Consider the following 18550-nt stretch of genomic DNA (forward strand, 5'->3'; position numbering starts at 1 on the left):
AATTTAACTAGTTTTAAAAAATAACCCATCAAATCTCTTGCTAATGAAATAATAAACCTCATGCAGTTTGCAAATATATGCATTATATGTCAAAATTTAATTTATTTTCCCCCACATTTCAAAAAGTTTAGTGAAGCCAAAACTGATTTCTGTGCCTCTGTGGGCCATAGGCACTTTTCCCTAATTTGTATCTTCTTGGTACTGCAGAAATTGCTCTCAGTAGTCTGGAACATCAAATTTAAGTTAATAGCTCAAATATTGTAGACTTTAAACTTTTGAAACTATGAGTACAATGCGCATCCTCTCTAGGTATGTAATAGTAAAAATATAATTTGAAATTTGAACTTTGAAAGGTGTCCTGCTCCCATTCCCATCATAAGCTCAAAACAATAAGGAAGATAATGAAAGGAAAATTGTTATTTATTAGGTTTCACTTTCTTAAGTTAGTTGGTCACCTTACAGAGAGGTTGAGCACTTATCAGTGAAATTGTGAAAGAGCTAACCTTTTCCAGAAGATGAACAATCAGTAGCTGTTTATGATGACAGTGAGGATTTTTCAAATCTGCTTTCATCATTTGATTGAAGATTAAATTATGATATCACAGTAGGACAGCAAGGAAAAACAACAAGCTAAGCCAAACTCTTTAGCCCAAGCAGGAAACACGCAGCCAGAACCATCTCCTTTCTGGGACCTCTCCAAAGGAACTGGCTCTGTCTATTAAGAATGAGTGGTAACATGTTGGATTGATGGAGTTTCTTTGTAATGGAGAGACATTTGGATGTTATAAATGACAGAATCTTACTTAAGTTCTTGCAGATTTTAGGACATAGTTCATGACTCAGGAAATTGTCTAAAGTTTGAAGGTTTCAATCTGAAATAATTTCTCTTCAGTGGAGCCAGCCAATGGACAGGCTGAAAGGCATCTGAACAGAGCAGACTGTGTGCAGATGTCTACATGTGAGGGAGAGCTTGGTTTAGTTGTCTGCAGATAGATATTTACTGTGCATTTAGACATTTGAGACTTCTACCTGGTTTGAAAAGAACACATCTTCCATGAGTCGCATCTTTGTCATCTCCAAATCTTGCAGTTAAGATCTTCTAGGCCTTCTCAAATAATACTGAATGCCACTGCTGTATTCATCTAAAATAATAAGTTCATGCTTTTAAAATTCCCTTTATAACCTAGGGAGGTTTAGCACCTACTAAACTTAGGGAGTGATTCAGCTAACCAGACAGGAACTGTCCAAACACAAATGCTGAGTAGCTTTTCAGATGACAGGTTTTATTCAGTATGTCTGCTCAGATTGGTGTATATCATCCAAGGACCAGTGAATTTCTATTGTAGCACAAGAGTTCACTCTCAAAAAACCTCAGATGGAAGTTGGAATCTTTGTAGGCTGGGGGAACTCAAAACAACTGAAGAGACTCTAGAATTTTATTTTTAGGCAGCTAAATTCCATCATAAAGGTGGCATTTAATTTCACTTTAGAGTGAGCTGAATTGCTTTCTCATCTCTGTTTTTTTTACTGACTTTATCTCCACAATCTATATTTTGAGATAAGAATTTTGCATTATATTTAGCAGTTGTGTGGATTTGTAGGTATATGCCTTAATCAGGCTCTAAATCTGACTTCTCAATTTGGCTTAAACCTGGAGAAGTTAAGAAATGAATAGCAGCCTGAATAAAGTTTTCCAATGTCTGATTGCTGTCTGGACTAAAATAGTCAAATGTGAGTCATGAATATATTGGTAGATTAGATCATCTCTCTTCAACTGAGTGTACTTCTCTTTTCAGCAATGTGACAGATGCAAAGAAAAAATATGAAGCCATTCTTGTTACCTTCCTTCCAGTCAGCCTCTTCTCAGGCATCTCACACACTCAAGAAGTCTCAGAGATAGAAGACACTGGCAACAGCTCAGAGCAGCACCCTGCTCTGCAGTAGGGAACTATTACATCCATGTGCACCTACAAACAAGGAGTTGGCAGAAATCTATTTCATGTTGTTTCCTTTCCCAGATAACCTTGCTAATCAGTATCCCAATTATTTTTGCAAAATTAAATGCTATAATTCCCTACTTGGCTTGAACACCCAACTTATACAGCTATCTAGACAAGAGAATTGAGAAAATGCTGGCTTCAGTGGAAAGAGGAGAGAATATTACAGAGGAAATCAAAATGAGCTGTTCTAATGAAGCTAAGCACCTGCACTCACAATTATGTAATACTGTGAGTTCAGCAGCCAGCACAGTTCTGCAGGATCCCCCTAATACATTTTGACACTCTAGCTTCTTGGTTGACTTGGTTGAATTTTCATAAAGTTTGGTGATACTGGTAAATTCAGAGGTTAGGAAGAGATGTCTTTTATATGTTTTAGTATTTCTGCATTTTTATGTTCTTAATACTATGAAAACCTTGAAATACAAGTTTGAAGTACAATTTTGAAATACAATTGTATTGAAATGTGATTTTTTATTAAGATATTTTGTTTCCTCTCTTTTGTTTCCATTCCACTAAAAGACTACATACATAATTATAGACATTTAGACAGTTTAAAAAAATCCATATACATAAATTATGGTTATGCCTTTTAATGATTTAATTCTAGTATCTCACTTATTTAAACTCCTCTGATTTGAGCTATACATTCTTATTTCTCCATTTTACAAGAACTGGACTGTAGCACATTATGTGACCCCACATGGAGGAAGAAAAAGGAGCCTCAATTTACTTATATTCTTGAGTGAATTACTGAGCTCAAGCTATACAAGATGAGAGGCCTGGATCCTTCCATAACATTCTTTCTATGCCTTCCAGACTAGACTTCTGAGTAGGAGAGGTTCCCAAGGTTTCCAAGGGAAATCACAGTCCTAGCATCATCTTATCTCTGAGCAAAACTGACATGAATCATAAAAACATGCTGAGTTGGATGGGACCCATCAGGACCATAGAATCCAACTCCTGGCCATATGCAGGACACCCCATGAATCATACCATGTGTCTGAGAGCACTCTCCAAATGTTCCTTGAACTCAGATAGTCTTATAGTGCTCTGCTTATATAGATAGTGCTCTGACCACTTCCCCGGTGCTCAACTACTCTCTAGGTGAAAAACCTTTCCCTGATATCCATCCTAAATCTCTCCCAACTCAGCTTCATGCCATTTCCTTCAGTGCTGTTACTGGTCATAAGAGTGAAAGGATCAGTGTCTGGCCCTCCACTTCCCCTTGTGAGGATGTTGAAGACCACAGTGAAGTCTTCCCTCAGTCTTGTCTTCTCCAGACTGAACAGACCAAGTGACCTCAGCCTCTCCTCATAAAGCTTCGCCTCGAAACCCTTCACCCACCATCTTTGCTGCCCTACTTTAGACCCTCTCCAATAACTTAATGTCTTTTTTATATTGTGGCACCCAAAACTGCCCCCAGCACTTGAGGTGAGGCCTCCCCAGAGCAGAGCAGAGCAGAGCAGAGCAGAGCAGAGCAGAGCAGAGCAGAGCAGAGCAGAGCAGGACAATCCCCTCCCTTGCTTAGCTGATGATGCTGTTTCTGATGTCCCCCAGGACAGGGTTGGCCCTCCTGGCTGCCAGGGCACTGCTGGCTCATGTTCAACTTGCCATCGACCAGGACCCTCAGGCCTCTTTCCACAGCACTGCTCTTCAGTTACTCATCCCCTGGTCAATACACAGAGCCAGGGCTGCCCCGTCTCAGGTACAGAATCTGGGACTTGCCCTTGGTAAACTCCATACACTTGGTGATTGTCCATATCTCTGATTTGTTTAGGTCTCCTTGTAGGACCTCTCTGTCCTCGAGGGGATCAGCAGCTTCTTCCAATTTAGTGTCATTTGTAAACTTAGTGTTTCTTCAAGTCCTGTGTCCAAGCCATTAATGGAGATGTAACAGCAATGAACATTCTGTAATGTAACAGCCTTCAAATTTTGTTCTGTTTAAATGCAAAGTGCTGCTGTGGCAGAATGTAAAGAGAAAGGACGTGAGTAACTGGCATTTTAAGGGCTATTTTTTTAATGTATCTTCCTACAATTTGAACTTATTCTAATTTTCACATCCAGAGAATCTGTCATGATAATGCTCTTTCTACACAATATTGACAGACTTATTAAAAAGACAAACATGAAGCTCTTTGAATACCTGTAAGTTACATGCATAAAAAAGGAATCCTGTCTCTTTTCAGCTTGTACTCTTCAAATGCTCAGAGTTCTGTGAGGTGGAGGCACTCACACTATAAAAAACTGTTCAAAATATCATGAGACTATGACTTAGATGAATAAGTCACATATTTGTAGTGTCAGCGAGCAAAAGTATGAAAACCCCCCCAAAAATATAAAAAAATGGTGGAGTTTCTTATCCTGTTCTATCATTAATAAAATCTGTTTGTTGGTTTGTTTTCAAAATCCAAAGTCAGAAATATAAGTACAGGCATTACTGTACTATAACTCTTTTTACAAAAGAATAATGATGATAGTTTCCTCTTCCTACTGGTTTATACAGCTTAGGAAGAGAGAGAAATGAAGATGCACTGAATGTAAAACACTATTGAATTCTGCTGATTTGGTTTCACTTATGGACTTCAGATATTAAATGCAAATATTTGCTGAAGCCTGCAGATGTGTGTTTCAGACACATTACTTTCAGAAAATAAGGAAGTTGAAAGAAGTTGTATTACACTCTTTTCAAAAAGTTGCTGTGTACAGTTGCTTTTTAATTTCCAAGAGTGTGTTATGTTATCCCCTGTTCCCTCTTCCACCAAATAAACATCCTTTAGAGAGTGGCTGACTAATGAGGTGCTCACTCTTTTTCTTTTGGCAGACTCTGAGTTGAAGGATCCCACATTTCCTCAGTGTGCAGCTGAGATGCACCTAGGGCATGCACTGAGACTAAGGAAGCACTTCCTAATTTTTTCACTTGAGTTATATTTCTTAAATTTATTTAAGAAACTTATAATCTTTCTAATGAAACAAAAAGTGAAGAGAGTGTATAAATATTTTAAATAATAATAATAATAATAGAAAAAATAATTGTGTTCTGGATTTTTTTTTTAAAGAACAGTCAATTCTACTGAATAAAATTGTTTTTTGGCATTCCAAAAATGCAGCCAGACTGAAGACATCAGAGAATGCAACTGTTGCCAAATTGCTTATCATTTTCTTTCTTACAACAAAGATAGAACAAATAGCTTTAGGTTGCAATACCACATATTTTAAAGAAATATTGTCAATTGTTAGGTTACAGGTCTTCTTTTAAGCACTTTCTTTGATTTTCTTGCTGCAGAAAAGCTGCAAAATGTCAGATTCAGAAAATATGGTACACAGAGATGTTCCCTGTGCATAGATCAGGAATCTGGATAATGAAAATACTTTTAAGAACTTCCTGCCTTTAGAGAATTTTAGTCTGTTTGGTCATTAAACTCAGTGTTGCCAAACCCAATCTTTTCTTTCTGCATTGATTTCCATATATTAGTTTGTTTTAGCAGTTGCCGACTAAAGCAAATAAGTTCTATTCTCTTCACTTTGTTCTTTTCTACCTATTTGTTCCAGAGGCATGATCTATTATTTCTTTATGCTCCCATTGCTCAGTAAATTCACTTTTTAGCTAAAGTTATCCATCGTCCTTGCCACCAATGTTGTTCATTCCCTTTCATTTTTTAAGGATAGGATAGATTTAGTTTGAATAAGTTATTTTACATAACTAGCTAAATGATCAGTTTTAACAAGCCAGTTTGTCTTTATCTATCAAAGTTTAAGTACTGGAAATTTGAATCAGTCCTACGTAAATTTTCAGCTCTGTTTTTGACTGGTCCTGTGTATCTGTGAAGTGAGTGACTGCTAGATTTGTGTACTTGTCAGACCCATGGAGTTGTCAGTGCAGGTAAATAATAAAAAGTCAATTCCTTGCTGAATTATGATTTGAAATGGACTAAAAAGAAGTCATAAACTATTTCATAAAGATGAAAGGTTAGTTTGAAAATAATGCCATACACCAGACTTACTAGGCTTTTGGGTGCTCAATTCAAATGAAAACTTTTTTTCTGGGTCTGGCTGAAATAGACTACAACATTTCACAGCTTATGAGTCCATTTTAAAATAGTGCATAGTGTGGGCTGGACATAAGAAAGGAAAGAGGTGCTTGGAAAACAATATCCCTAACAAGTTCTATGTTATTAAATTAAGTTTAGATAATTTATGAATAGGCTTCTAAAACTCAATTGTATATAAATTAAATTTTCTTTCTATTTTTTTGCCTGTATTGGCCACTACAGTAGCAGACATTTTCTATTTTCTCATTTAAGAAGTTATTTCACAATGGCAGAGAATTATATGTCTCTCTGTTCATGTTTATGTGCATCTACCTCGTAGTTCTTGACTTTAGAAGAAATATTTCTAGCAGCAGATAATCAAGGTTACTTTTAACACATTCAATATTTATTCCTTTGTTATTTGAGTATGGTGGCATAAATTGAAGTTATATGTTAAATTGATCCATTAAGTACTTTAGTTTAATTATTAAATTTGATTCAATATTTAATTTGGTTTAATAAAACTGGGCTTCCATGAATGCATGCATTTAACTGATATATATTGGGAATGTATAATTTTGAATATATTAAATATTTAATACAGAACACTTATTTGAATTATTCAGTATGGAGACTAGATAACTGATCTACGCCTTCAAAATAGGGAAAATACAAATGGCACATTATAATAATAATGTATTTCTAACCAAGAATATGTATAAAACACTTTGAACCCATTGTTGGTTCATTTCCAGACAAGAAAACCAATCTTTGCTTAATGGAGCCAACCATTGAGAATTTATCAAGAAAGCTTCCAGAGCTGTTTTAAATTTAATATAGCTTACAAAAACTAGATAGACTGTTAGAAGATGCAGAACACTGTGGTGACAAAATGAATTTAAAAATGGCTATAACAATATAATTTTCTTCTCTCTTTTGTGAACAGTTAAATGTTCAAAAGATTTGTAGCTAATGGTGATTTAGTATTCTGGATCAGATTCAAAGTGGAATACTCAGAGTCACAGTTGAATTCTCTAATCAAAACATATATTTTGTGTTGATGTTGGATCATGAGGAAACTTCAGAAAATGAGACATAATTTAAGTGAACTTCAACACTCATCCAATTTCAGATGTACGTGTCATGTCAGCTAAAATAAATGAGACAATACTTAGCCAATACTTGCATTTTTTACTAAGAATGCATATATAAGCATATGACTGTGCAGAAGGATTTTTTTTGAATTAAAGGATGTGCTTCAGATGTCATATATCATACAAGGATCCTTAGCTGTCAGCAGGCAAAATCTTCACTTCTCTCAGAAAATTTTATTTGACTGCCATTGAGGACTGCTAGGCAGCACTTGTGATCTTGTTTGCAGTATGACTGTACAGATATTTTTACCAGTAAAACTGATGGAGCAGCAGTGTGATGCCTGGACACAAGGAAGGGTTGGTAGCACTGTCATGTGGAGGCAGCCTCTCTGGTGATGAAACTGCATCTTGATAAGGAGTCAGTCAAGAGAAGAAGAAAAGAGACAGAAACTAAGACAAATACTGAAGCTGGTGTATAATATTCCTATTCCTAAATGCAATCTTAGAAATCGATTTATCTGCCGTATCTACTGTAAATTTACTTCCTCTTTGAAATTTGTGCTTTCAGGTATATTCTCCTTTATCCACATCCAGTACTGAAAACAATGGTTTCTTATCTGCAGTGAATGAAGCATTTGCTTTGTCTCAGCACCCTGCCAAACAAAACCCTAAGGGTGCCGAGGTCTGTCTCCCTGTCAGCTGCATGTGTCCTCTGTATCTGGGCATCACCAGCCTCAGCAAAGGAAAATGTACACAATGAGCACTGGGAAAAATCTGGTGTTAAGTAACTGCAAACAAGCTTTTGATTCTCAGGGAGATTTCTAAGTCATGAAAAGTCATTTTTAAGTTGTGATCATGAATGTGACCAGATTAATTCCTCCTTTGGTTAAAAGCTATGGAAGTGGAGCACACATTCTTTTTGTCTATAAAAAGGTGCTTTCTAAATAACCATCAGTCTATTTCTACTATTGATAAAAATAATAATAATGGCTCTTCAACACACAAAAACCAGTTAAATCTGTGGAACTTCACATGAAGTACAAGTGGCCATTGTGAATATCTTTGCAGGAGTATGACCTGAGTAACCAAATTAAAGTAATAACTACAATGCTTGTGAATAAGAAACATCTACTGATAAATCAATGTTAATGTTATTTTGTTCTAATTGGGACACATTTCTCCATACAATTATATAATAACAAAATTAATTTAGGTAAGATTTTTGATACGCTTCAGAGATTATTCTTGTTTTTAAAGTATTTGAGTTTGTAAATAATTGGCCCGCAAGTTATAAATGGAATAGTTGGGACAGGAGATATTTTACAACTACTGTAAAGTAGCAGCAATTTTTGCTATAAGAAAATATCTAGAGAATTTTTTCTGGCTTTAAAAATATTTCAGGATTGCTAAAAGAATGTGAAAATTGTGGGTTACTCTCACTGTTTTATTTTTATGCAGTGGAAAAAAGAAATTTTAGCTCTGTCAGATCAAACAGCCTTGTAAAAACAAGATAAAGATAGATATAATTTTTGCATCAGAATTCAATCAAACCCTGAGAGTAAAATATTTTCTTCATCTAAGGTTTGTTTTTCCAGATTAGTGTTTGCAATAAAATACTGCTTTTAATAACAATGACAAAATCAGAAGCTTTTCTAGTATAGAAATCTAATAGTTTTCTAAGCTTGGAGAGTGACAAAGTGGGTTTTCAAAAGTCTAGTCATTAATGTTTTAGTTCCTGGGCAGAAACAAAAATGTTAATGTACTTAGTCTATCATGTGAATTTAAAAAAAAAAAAAAAGTTCAGAATTAAAATAAAATATAAAATGAATATATAACTCTTAGACTTTTCTTGGTTTTTTTCTGAGGAAATGACAAGATATACAAAAACTGAAAAGTTTCAGTAAGTTTCATTTTTTTCCCTTAATTTGAATTAATTGTTTACATTAAAAGTATAAAAGTATTTTGATTGGGAAATTAATAAGAAGAATAAATTTCAAAATGGTGAAAATTTGTCCACAAAGAATTGCCAGAAAATTTACAAAAGGTCATCAGAATCAATGGACTTCCTTACTCTGCTATGACATGATAAATAATGCCTACTGTAGCCTCTTCCATGGTGGGACAGGACTTGATGTTATTCAGAACCCTAATCTCCCCTATAAAGAATTTGAAGCTTTTTTCTCTGCTTGCACTCAACAGAAGTGTTGTAAAATTAAGATACTTGTATAATGTCATATCCCTTTCCAGAATGTCTAATCAAAGGTTTTGGTGTTCAAAAAATCCTAATCCACATGAGCCTCTGGGAGTCTCAAGTGTTTGCATTGTGATGTGAAAAGTACTGTCCTACCTGAAATTTTCAAACACTTCCCAGGAACCCTAAAGGAACAGAAATGGGTATGAGGGAAGAGGGAAGAAAGCACAGTGTGATATGTAGGCTATGCTAATTTAATTTTGTGAATCATTTACAATTTCATGCTTTCACTGAATTTTAAATTTTGTCAAATCACAAACCAGCAGTTAAGACTGGTATTTATGTGTTTCAGTTGGGACAATCTAAAACAGATGAAAAATGGTATTGGCTAAGACAGTGGGTAGAAAAGTGATTCCTACACTTGCATTGATTGGAACCTTCATCCAGAGCTCCTTATTGTCAACTATCAATTGAAGCAGGGGTTAGCCACTGAGCACACAAGGCATGTCATATGAAGATTGAGAGTGACAGCATCTCCTCCCTGCTAGGATAGCCATTTTTATCCCAACCATCACTAGGAAAATGTGGGAAAAATTAAGGGAGGAAAAGAAAGAAGAAGGAAAGAAACCCACAGGGAATCTATAAGAACAGATTCAACAGAATTTGACAGAATTCTCTTCCTCAAGTTTTGTGAACACCTGTGCCAGATTTCATATGGTCCACACGCCTGATCATCACATACATGCCCATGTACACACACACACACACACACACACACACACACACACACACACACACACACACACACACATACATTAAAAACATACAGTATAAAGGCAAAATTTCTGTCGAGGAAACCATAGCCATAATTTTGGGTGACACTCATGTTCAGTGCATGACATTGTGCCAGCAGCATGCTGAAACTGTCATTAATGAAAAATTATTTAACTTTTACATTAACTTCACAAACCTTCTTTACACAAAGAAATAGGCCAGCATATCAGTAATGTTAGTGTTTTATTAGTTTAATTCCTTGCTAATGGATTAATTAAATTCATGACAAAAAAAGTATTTAACTGTCCAGTTTTGTTTGTCTTAAATCTATATAAACTTGAAATGCAGTCTTCTTGACAAATGAGGTTACTAGAAACTAAATAGAAAATCTTATTTGCCACCACAGTGGTGACATGAAGAATTGCAGCCTTTAGCTCAGGGCTACTAAGCTCTTAATAATGAGAGAAAGGTACTCCATCTTCACTTATAGCCACAATTACAATGAACAAAAATAGCTGCCAAGGCTTCTGCAAAAAAATATTCATGACAGTGTGAAAAATATTGATTTTAAAAGCCAAGAAATGAAATATCTTCTGAAGTGCTCCATTCAATCTAGTTATTATTTTCCAAAAGAAACTGAAGAAAACATAAAACATTTTGCCGAAATCCTATATTAAAAATAAATCCTCACAGAAACAGCATAAACAATCAATCCCAAGCTCTTCATAAATTAATGCAGCTCTTGATTGATCAGCTCACATGCAAAATGTACACCCTGACCTGGAATTATTTTTGACTTCTGAACCTTCATCCATTCTTCTCTTTTCTTTTTTTTTTTCTTCTACTCTAAATAAATTTGAGAGAAACATCTATGCATGTGTGAACCCCAGGAATGCTATTGCACAGCCTATTGCTCTGAGCCGCTCAGCATGTCATGCAGTGGCACTGCATGCTGACTCTAAGCTCTTACAGTCACTGCATATTGGATTTGCAATGAACTTCTGAGCCATTATACATGGCAGAGCAGATGGCAGAGCCCACTGCTCTGGGTCTCCATGCACATCTGAACATTGCTTTCTGTTCTTCCCACATTAATGCAGTATGACCTTTTGGTACATAAAATAATGTCTTAATTTTGAATAGAATATAGCATTGCAAAATGGAAAAGATAAAAGTCAGAGAAACATGCTATATAGTATTAGTTGTTACAAATCCTTTTTGTTACCTAACCACACTTAAATTTTTTAATAATGGTTAGAATTTTCAAAGATGCCTAGGTACCTCATTTCCTCTGAAATCACTGGAAGATAATAAATATCTGTAACAATCTAAGTTTAAAGCATAAGCCTTCATTTTAAAAAGAGATTTAGCAGACAAATATTAAAAACATTTAAGTGGGGAGTGTAAAGATGTGGACAGGTAACCTAATGAGATTTTCAGAATGACTAACTCCCACTGAAATCAATCTAGCCAAAGTCCCTTTGTCTTTCAATAGGATTAATGATCCTCAGTAAGTAAAATTATTTTGGAAATGAGGCTTCTATACTTTCAAAAATCTTACTGGTTCTCCCTAAACTATAGTGCTATTATTTTAGCACAGGGTGCTTATCTTTGATATCTATTTGATATATATTGTTTTTTGATATCTTTTTACCCACATGGGCCAGATATAGTTTTAGTTATCATGAAGTTATACATCTCTTTGAACCAAATGACATCATGGCTGAACTCTCAAGAAACCAATAGCATGTAGTACCTGCTGAGCTCACAGGTTTGGAAAATGATCTGTGATGTTCACGTCCTTCTTTCACTGAGCATCTGAGTACCTGAGTCTTAATTTAGTAATGTGTCCCAGCAAACTAGAGGATCACTAACATACTGTTTTATGAGCATTACTTGGTACATGGTAGAAAAACAGGACTGACAGTAGTAGTAGAAATCACAGTACTTTGGCAATTCAGATTATGTATTATGGTGCAAGAGTTTTCAAGTTGACACCCAATCATTTCTTTTTTCCTCCAGACCGGAGTAGATTTACAAGGAGGAATATAAAATGGAGGTCTCTAAGTGACATCTGTTGGGTATGCTGAAGACTATCATCTCAAGCTTCCTGAATGGCACGTTCATGTCACATATTCCAAGCTTTACTTACAGTTACCTTGAGGGCATGTGGGTGGGATTCATTTTACATGATCTGAAATCATCATACTTGACTTGATCATGCATGCATATATTTATTTTTATATATATGTATGTAGATATATATATGCATACATACACATCCAAAACAGTTGAGGCAAATAATGGTTTAATTGCTTTATACTGCACTAGATGGAAGTTCAAGTTAAAGGTAGTGTTACCCTATTTCTCTTCACCTTGTAACCTCCTGGCATCCACAACAGAGTAAGTTTATAGAATCATGCAGTCATAGATTTATTTAGGTTGGAAGAGACCTTTAAATGAATTGCAAACACAACACTGCCAAGTCCACTTCTAAACCATATCCCTAAATGCTAAAGTTGCATGATGACTCCACTATCACTCTGGGCAGCCTATTCTGATGCTTGAAAATGCTTTCAGTGGGGAAATGTTTCCTTATATCCAGTCTAAACATTCCCTGGTGAAACTTTAAGCTGTTTTCTCTTGTCCTGTTACGTGTTTTCTGGGTGAAGAGGTGGACCTCCATCTGGCTAAAACCTCCTTTTAGGCAGCTGTAGAGTGATAAGGTCCGCCCTGGGTCTCTTTTTCTCCAGGCTAAACACCCCAAACTTCCTCAGTCACTCCTCATCAGACTTGTGCTTCAGACCCTTCACCAGCTTCATTGCCCTTCTCTGGACTCGCTCCAGCACCTCAATATCCTTCTTTCAGTAAGGGGAACAAACTTGAACACAGGATTTGAGGTGTTGTCTTACCAGCGCCAAGTATAGGGGGAAAATCACTGCTCTGGTCCTGCTGGCCACACTATTGCTGATACAGGCCAGGATGCCACTGGACCTCTTGGCCACCTGGACACACTGCTGGCTCATTTTCATGTCATTGTTGACCAAAACCCCCCAGATCCTTTCCTGTCAGGCAGCTTTCCACTCTTCCCCAGTCTGTAGCACTACATGGGGCTGTTATGACTCAACAAGAGCACACGGCACTTCACTTTATGGAACCTCCTACTGTTGATTGTCCAGAGCCCTCTGTAGAGATCTCCTACTCTCCAGCAGATCAACACTCCTGCACAACTTGGTGCCATCTGAATATTCATGCTAGTAGAACTAGGTGTGTTGCTATTCGTTTGGGGGGCTCCCTGGGGAGTCCCGGTTCTTTCAATATTAGATCCATGTATATGAATCACAAACTATAAGGGATAAAGGACTACCTTAAGCACATTGTTTTTAAAGCAGTATTTTTTTTTTTTTGCATCAGTTCCACCTGACATTAGGAAAATGCTTTAGGTATCATTTGTTTGTCTGCTTGCTTTTTTTTTTTCTCCTCAGACAAATGTTTAATAGGTGTTGAACTCTATCCTAAAGAAAAGTCTGGTACAAAACATGCATACAAAGAAAAACCTAGGACAAGACATATCAGCTGTGCACAGCACTTCAGCCACAGAGAGGCCTTTATTGTTGTATATTGCCAGACAAGCTTTGAAATATTTTTATTGTGATCTAATGACTTCTGTATTAACACCATTACCGTATGAATATGTATCAGGACAAAGCTATGGGCAGATGCTCTAGAGACAGTAGAAAGTTAATGGACCTTGTCTTTAATTGATGTCAAATACCGTAGCTCCACCAAAATCAATATAGTTGCACTGGCTTATGCCAACTGTGGGTCTGGTGTCAGGACTCAGCCTTGAGATTGTGGTGCGTGATTCAGTGTCAGGAACTGCACTGCTGGAAGCAGAAAGCTTCACCTTGAATTTTTGTATTCAGTATGCAAGGTATACAGTTATCACCCTATGTAAACTTTTGAACTCAACAGGATATGTGGAATGCAATGGTGACAGAATTGGCCTTTAAGATATTATGACTTTCTTTGTGGTTGGACTCAAATTGTACTTCTGTTGAAGTCAGTGAACATTTCTAGGAAAGTATTTCTACCATTTTATCTTCAATTTAACAAACCTTTGCATTTTATTGGCTTTTCTTGAACCTCCAGATCCTATGGTTATTCCTCAGCCTCAACATTTATTTAAAAACAGAATGTTTTAATTTGTCATTTTGTCCCTAAAGACTTGAGTCTATAAAAGCAAGCACAAATAATTTCTTTAAAAAAAAACCCCAAACCTTTATGATTTTAAACTGAGCTCAGGAGCTGGGAAGCTTAAATCGTGATTTTGTCATTATTTTGGATTGCCATGTTCTTTCAGACTGATCCACTGATATGACAAATAACACATTGAATACAGCTGCATTAGGAGGACCCAGAGGGTATTGCCTTTCAACTGCACAGACATCACTGGGCTTCCTGATGTGCCTGAGCTTTTTACTTTTAAAGAGAGTTGGAGGGTTAATTCACACCTCTCACACAGCAGTTGTGTCTGCCATCCCAGTGATGTGTGGGAAAATAAGAATACCACTCTGATGAATATTCATGCCTGATGAATAGTTTTAACATTTCCACAGCTGGACTCTGGCTGAGCAATCACAGCAGCAGTCAGAAAGTAATATATGTGAAATGAAGCTATTTTCAGGCTTTATTTTCTAAATCAAATTGCCTGCTGAATGCTGATAGCTATGGATCAGATGCAGTAAGTAGGGTCATACTGCATGAGCAAGCGCACGTAGATGTGAGACTTTTTTACACACAGTGATTCTGCTTATATAAACAACGCTGCTCATGTCAATAACATTATGCAACACCTGTAAACAATGCCTACAGACTGTTGTAAACAACAGTTTCCATGCCAATGAAACATCAATGTCTTCAACCTGGAAAGAGGATATGTTATATCTGAGTAGGTTTGGTTTTCAGTGGATCAATTATAGTAACTGCATTTTTTGTTGTTGTTGTTGTTTTGTATTGTTGGAAAGGAACAACTGCTGTTGTTAGATCTACAATCATTACTACCAGTCAACAGACAGGGCTTATCTGAAATTGCTCATATTGATAGCAAAGTTTACAGGGGGTAGTAAGAAATACAGATATCAAACTAAAAAGAGAGAAAGGGATGTAAAAAAATAAAGGAAATGTTTATGTGAAATAACCTATAGAGTAGTATCCATTCATAATTAAAAGTCTATTCCACAATCTGTACTTCCTCATCCACTTCGTTGAGAAGGGACTTGCTACCATAACAGAAAGGATAGGGTTCATCAAAGGGAATTGGTGTAATGAGATTATTATATTCACCACTTACATAAAGACAGAAAAGCTTTTCTCCCTGACTTAAATTAAAAACAAACAAACAAAGAAACAAACAAAAACACCCAAAAAACCAAATCAACAACAAAAAACTCAACAAACCAAACAAAAACCCCAATAAATTCAGTAAAAAGCTGTTATCCAATTTGAAGTCAATACTGCTTTTATAAATAAGACCAGACAAGCAGAAGTGAAAAACTCAGTGGATAAAGAAGTAGAAAAATTATATACATTTGAATGATTCCCAAATATTCTAATAGCCTTACCTGATCTTCTCAAATAATAGATAGTTTGAAGGTCTTAAGCTAAAACAGTAAAAATTAAAGTTTTTATGATGCCGATTCCTTGTCTGCCTAATTATTTTCTGGTGTAAGGCAGGCCTGCAGTTTGACTTGGCTGTGTGCATAGCTCAGAGTAGGAGTATTCACATGAGGTCTGTCCTGTGTAATTTTCAGAAGGAGTCTCACTTTAGAAGGAAGAAGAAATAATAATAATAATTATTATTACAATGATGATAATAAAATATCCCAACGGCAGAATGTTACTGGGGAAAATTAGACATAGGAAAACCTTTACCAATCAAAATGGACACCCATTCCCATCTTATTTTCTTTTTTTGTTCCCTCTTTGTTCTTGTTTTTCTCCTACTGCAACATTTACTTCATTTTAAGCACTTGACTGTTCATTTCTGAAACTGTATTTGATGACGATTGGAAAGCACAGGAGCAAGTTACAGACAACAGTTATATGTCTTTGTGTTCCTATTATTTAGGTCACACTATTATGTTTCTAATATCCTTTTAGCTGTTTAATGAATTGGTTTCATAAGCTGGTATATCCTGAAAGTTTTTGAAAGTAAATAAAAAAACCCAAATTTTACTTTTGAAAAAAAAAGCTGTTAGCCTAAATTTAATTCTGAGACCTGTTCTATGGGTTGTCTTAAAAAAATAGTCTATTTCAGTTTTTCTTTCTGTTGTTGATATTGCTACCTTTTTAGCCAGAAGAATTTAATTGAAGGAATAAACTATCAAGTTGTAAAGAGATGAATGAAGGTTACAGCCTTTTTATGTTATCTCTATATTACTCTAAGCCTCAAACTAGCTTCTGGGATAATGCCTGTTTCTGCAAAATGTCTCTCCACTGATCTTTTATCTGCTGCCCTTATAATGAGAATTTTCAAGACTTTGCAAGCACCTAATGAACAGAAACTATACCATGTGAGAATAAGACAGTTTTCTTCAGTCTTACTGCAGACACAAGAAGTTCTGGAGTAGAGATACTCAAAGAAACCTTTTGCTACACTTCGTATTGAAGTCCTAAGAGATTATTAGATGTCTACCTTATAGATAGGGTAATTATCAAAGTGGCAAGGTTAAGGTAGGAAAGGATGTGGGTTGCAATGTGAGGCAAATATAATGACCTTTTTCAGAAAGCAGGGCTGCAGTGGTGAGACATGAAAAAACACTCAAAAGAAAGAAGGCTGAACCAAGAAGAAGAGAGTCCCAGAAGTGCCAAAGACATTCCAGTATGGGTGAATCTTACAGTTTTAAAATAGATGTCTATAAGAATTTCTTTAATTTGGACAATAGGAGAAGATGGCTAATATCTTTGCCATAAAAGCTACCATGCCCTTCATTTCTTATCCTAGGAGGCATAAGTAGACTGTAGGGGAATTTATGATTTTCATGTTATGAGTAAGAATTATTGTTTAAAACAGATACCAAGGAATCTGAAATGCCTGCACTGGCTGCATTTAGCAAGTGAAAAAAAACCACTTAGGTTTGTCTAAAGCTGTCAGGGAAAGATGAAAAAACAAATAAGTATTTGCAACCTCTCTTTTGCATGTATTTTTTTTTAGAGTGCTTGGACTCTCCATTTTTCTCATCTTAGTCAAAAAAAAAAGAAAACCCAACAAATAAACTATCACAGTTGCCTCATGGTGGCCTGGGCTCCATGCTCATCCATGAAGCTGACCTTGAAGTTTAGCGTGTCATCACATGAAGGCTTGTTCAAAGTTTCTTATTGCAGTTTGTTTCCTCAATGTGAAATAACAGTGTAGAATTGTTAGATTTTAGAGATTCTCTGGAATTAATTCTGATCATAGAGTTACATAAACCTATTAAAATGTTAATACCTGTAGTAGTAATTCAATAATGTTTTTACAAGGGATGTCCAAACAGTGTAGTACTTTTGGGCTTTCCATCACAATTTTTCTGACTTTGTAGTTCTTGGATTCCCACTTTCATCTTTATTTCTTCCCAGCATTGGAATATCCTCCCCGTTATCCTCCTAGGGCAAGACTATCAGAAAATTCAGTTAAATTATATGGTCCTATTTATTTTCTTCAATATTCTCAAATTGTTTTGGTTTATTATTTTCACCTATAATCAGTGGATGCTCAGGAGAATGGATTCAGCGTAAGAGCAGACTCTCAGAAATTGCTATTTCTTGAATTAATAAAATAAGAAATTCTGCCATACAATTGCATTGGCAAAACATATTAAAATCCTCGCCACATACAGGTGCATTCATAGCTGTGTTTCAGCTTTTGAACACATTGAGTTTCTTTGGCATTTTTTTTCTTTAAATCCTACATTTTTCAGTAGCTGAATGTATAACCTTTAGTTCCCCACAGAAATCAAGACTGAAATTGTCAATAGCTTAGTAAAGTTGGAGTTCTTACAACACTTACAAGTATTTCATGAAATTCAGGTTCCTATTTCTATTTTCCATAATTTCTAAATCTTTCTAAGTAGTTTGTGGCTTTTATTAAAAACTGTTGCAAAAACTTGCAACCAAATTAATGGAGGATGGTATTGATTGATACTGTAAGGTATTTTGGAAGTTTGTATAGCCTCAGGAATTTATTTTTTAAAATCAAGCCTGACTGTAAATATTTCTAAGGTTCATGTAAACAGCTGCATAGTTCCAGATGAAGGTTCTTGGGCTTAGGAAAGAGGGAAAAATATACCCCACAGCAGATTTACATGGCTGAGCCTCATTTGTCTGTGTGAAATCCTCTGTTTATGACTTAAGAATATGACCTGAATTTTTTCTGCTTGGAAGTTTTGATTATATACATCCTAAATTGTAAGGTTAAAAGAT

At 35.8% G+C, this 18550-nt stretch overlaps 1 long non-coding RNA gene across 1 annotated transcript; it reads right to left on the reverse strand.

Moving 5' to 3' along the window:
- Positions 1–7336: 7336 nt before the first annotated feature.
- Positions 7337–13291, reverse strand: LOC135298019 (uncharacterized). Its single transcript, XR_010359979.1, has 2 exons — positions 13000–13291; positions 7337–7529 (listed from the first exon to the last, which is right to left on the reverse strand). It is a non-coding gene; the product is annotated as an uncharacterized LOC135298019 (long non-coding RNA).
- Positions 13292–18550: the final 5259 nt, after the last annotated feature.

The sequence above is a fragment of the Passer domesticus genome, chromosome 3 (genome assembly GCF_036417665.1).
Source record: "Passer domesticus isolate bPasDom1 chromosome 3, bPasDom1.hap1, whole genome shotgun sequence".
NCBI classification, from domain to species: domain Eukaryota; kingdom Metazoa; phylum Chordata; class Aves; order Passeriformes; family Passeridae; genus Passer; species Passer domesticus.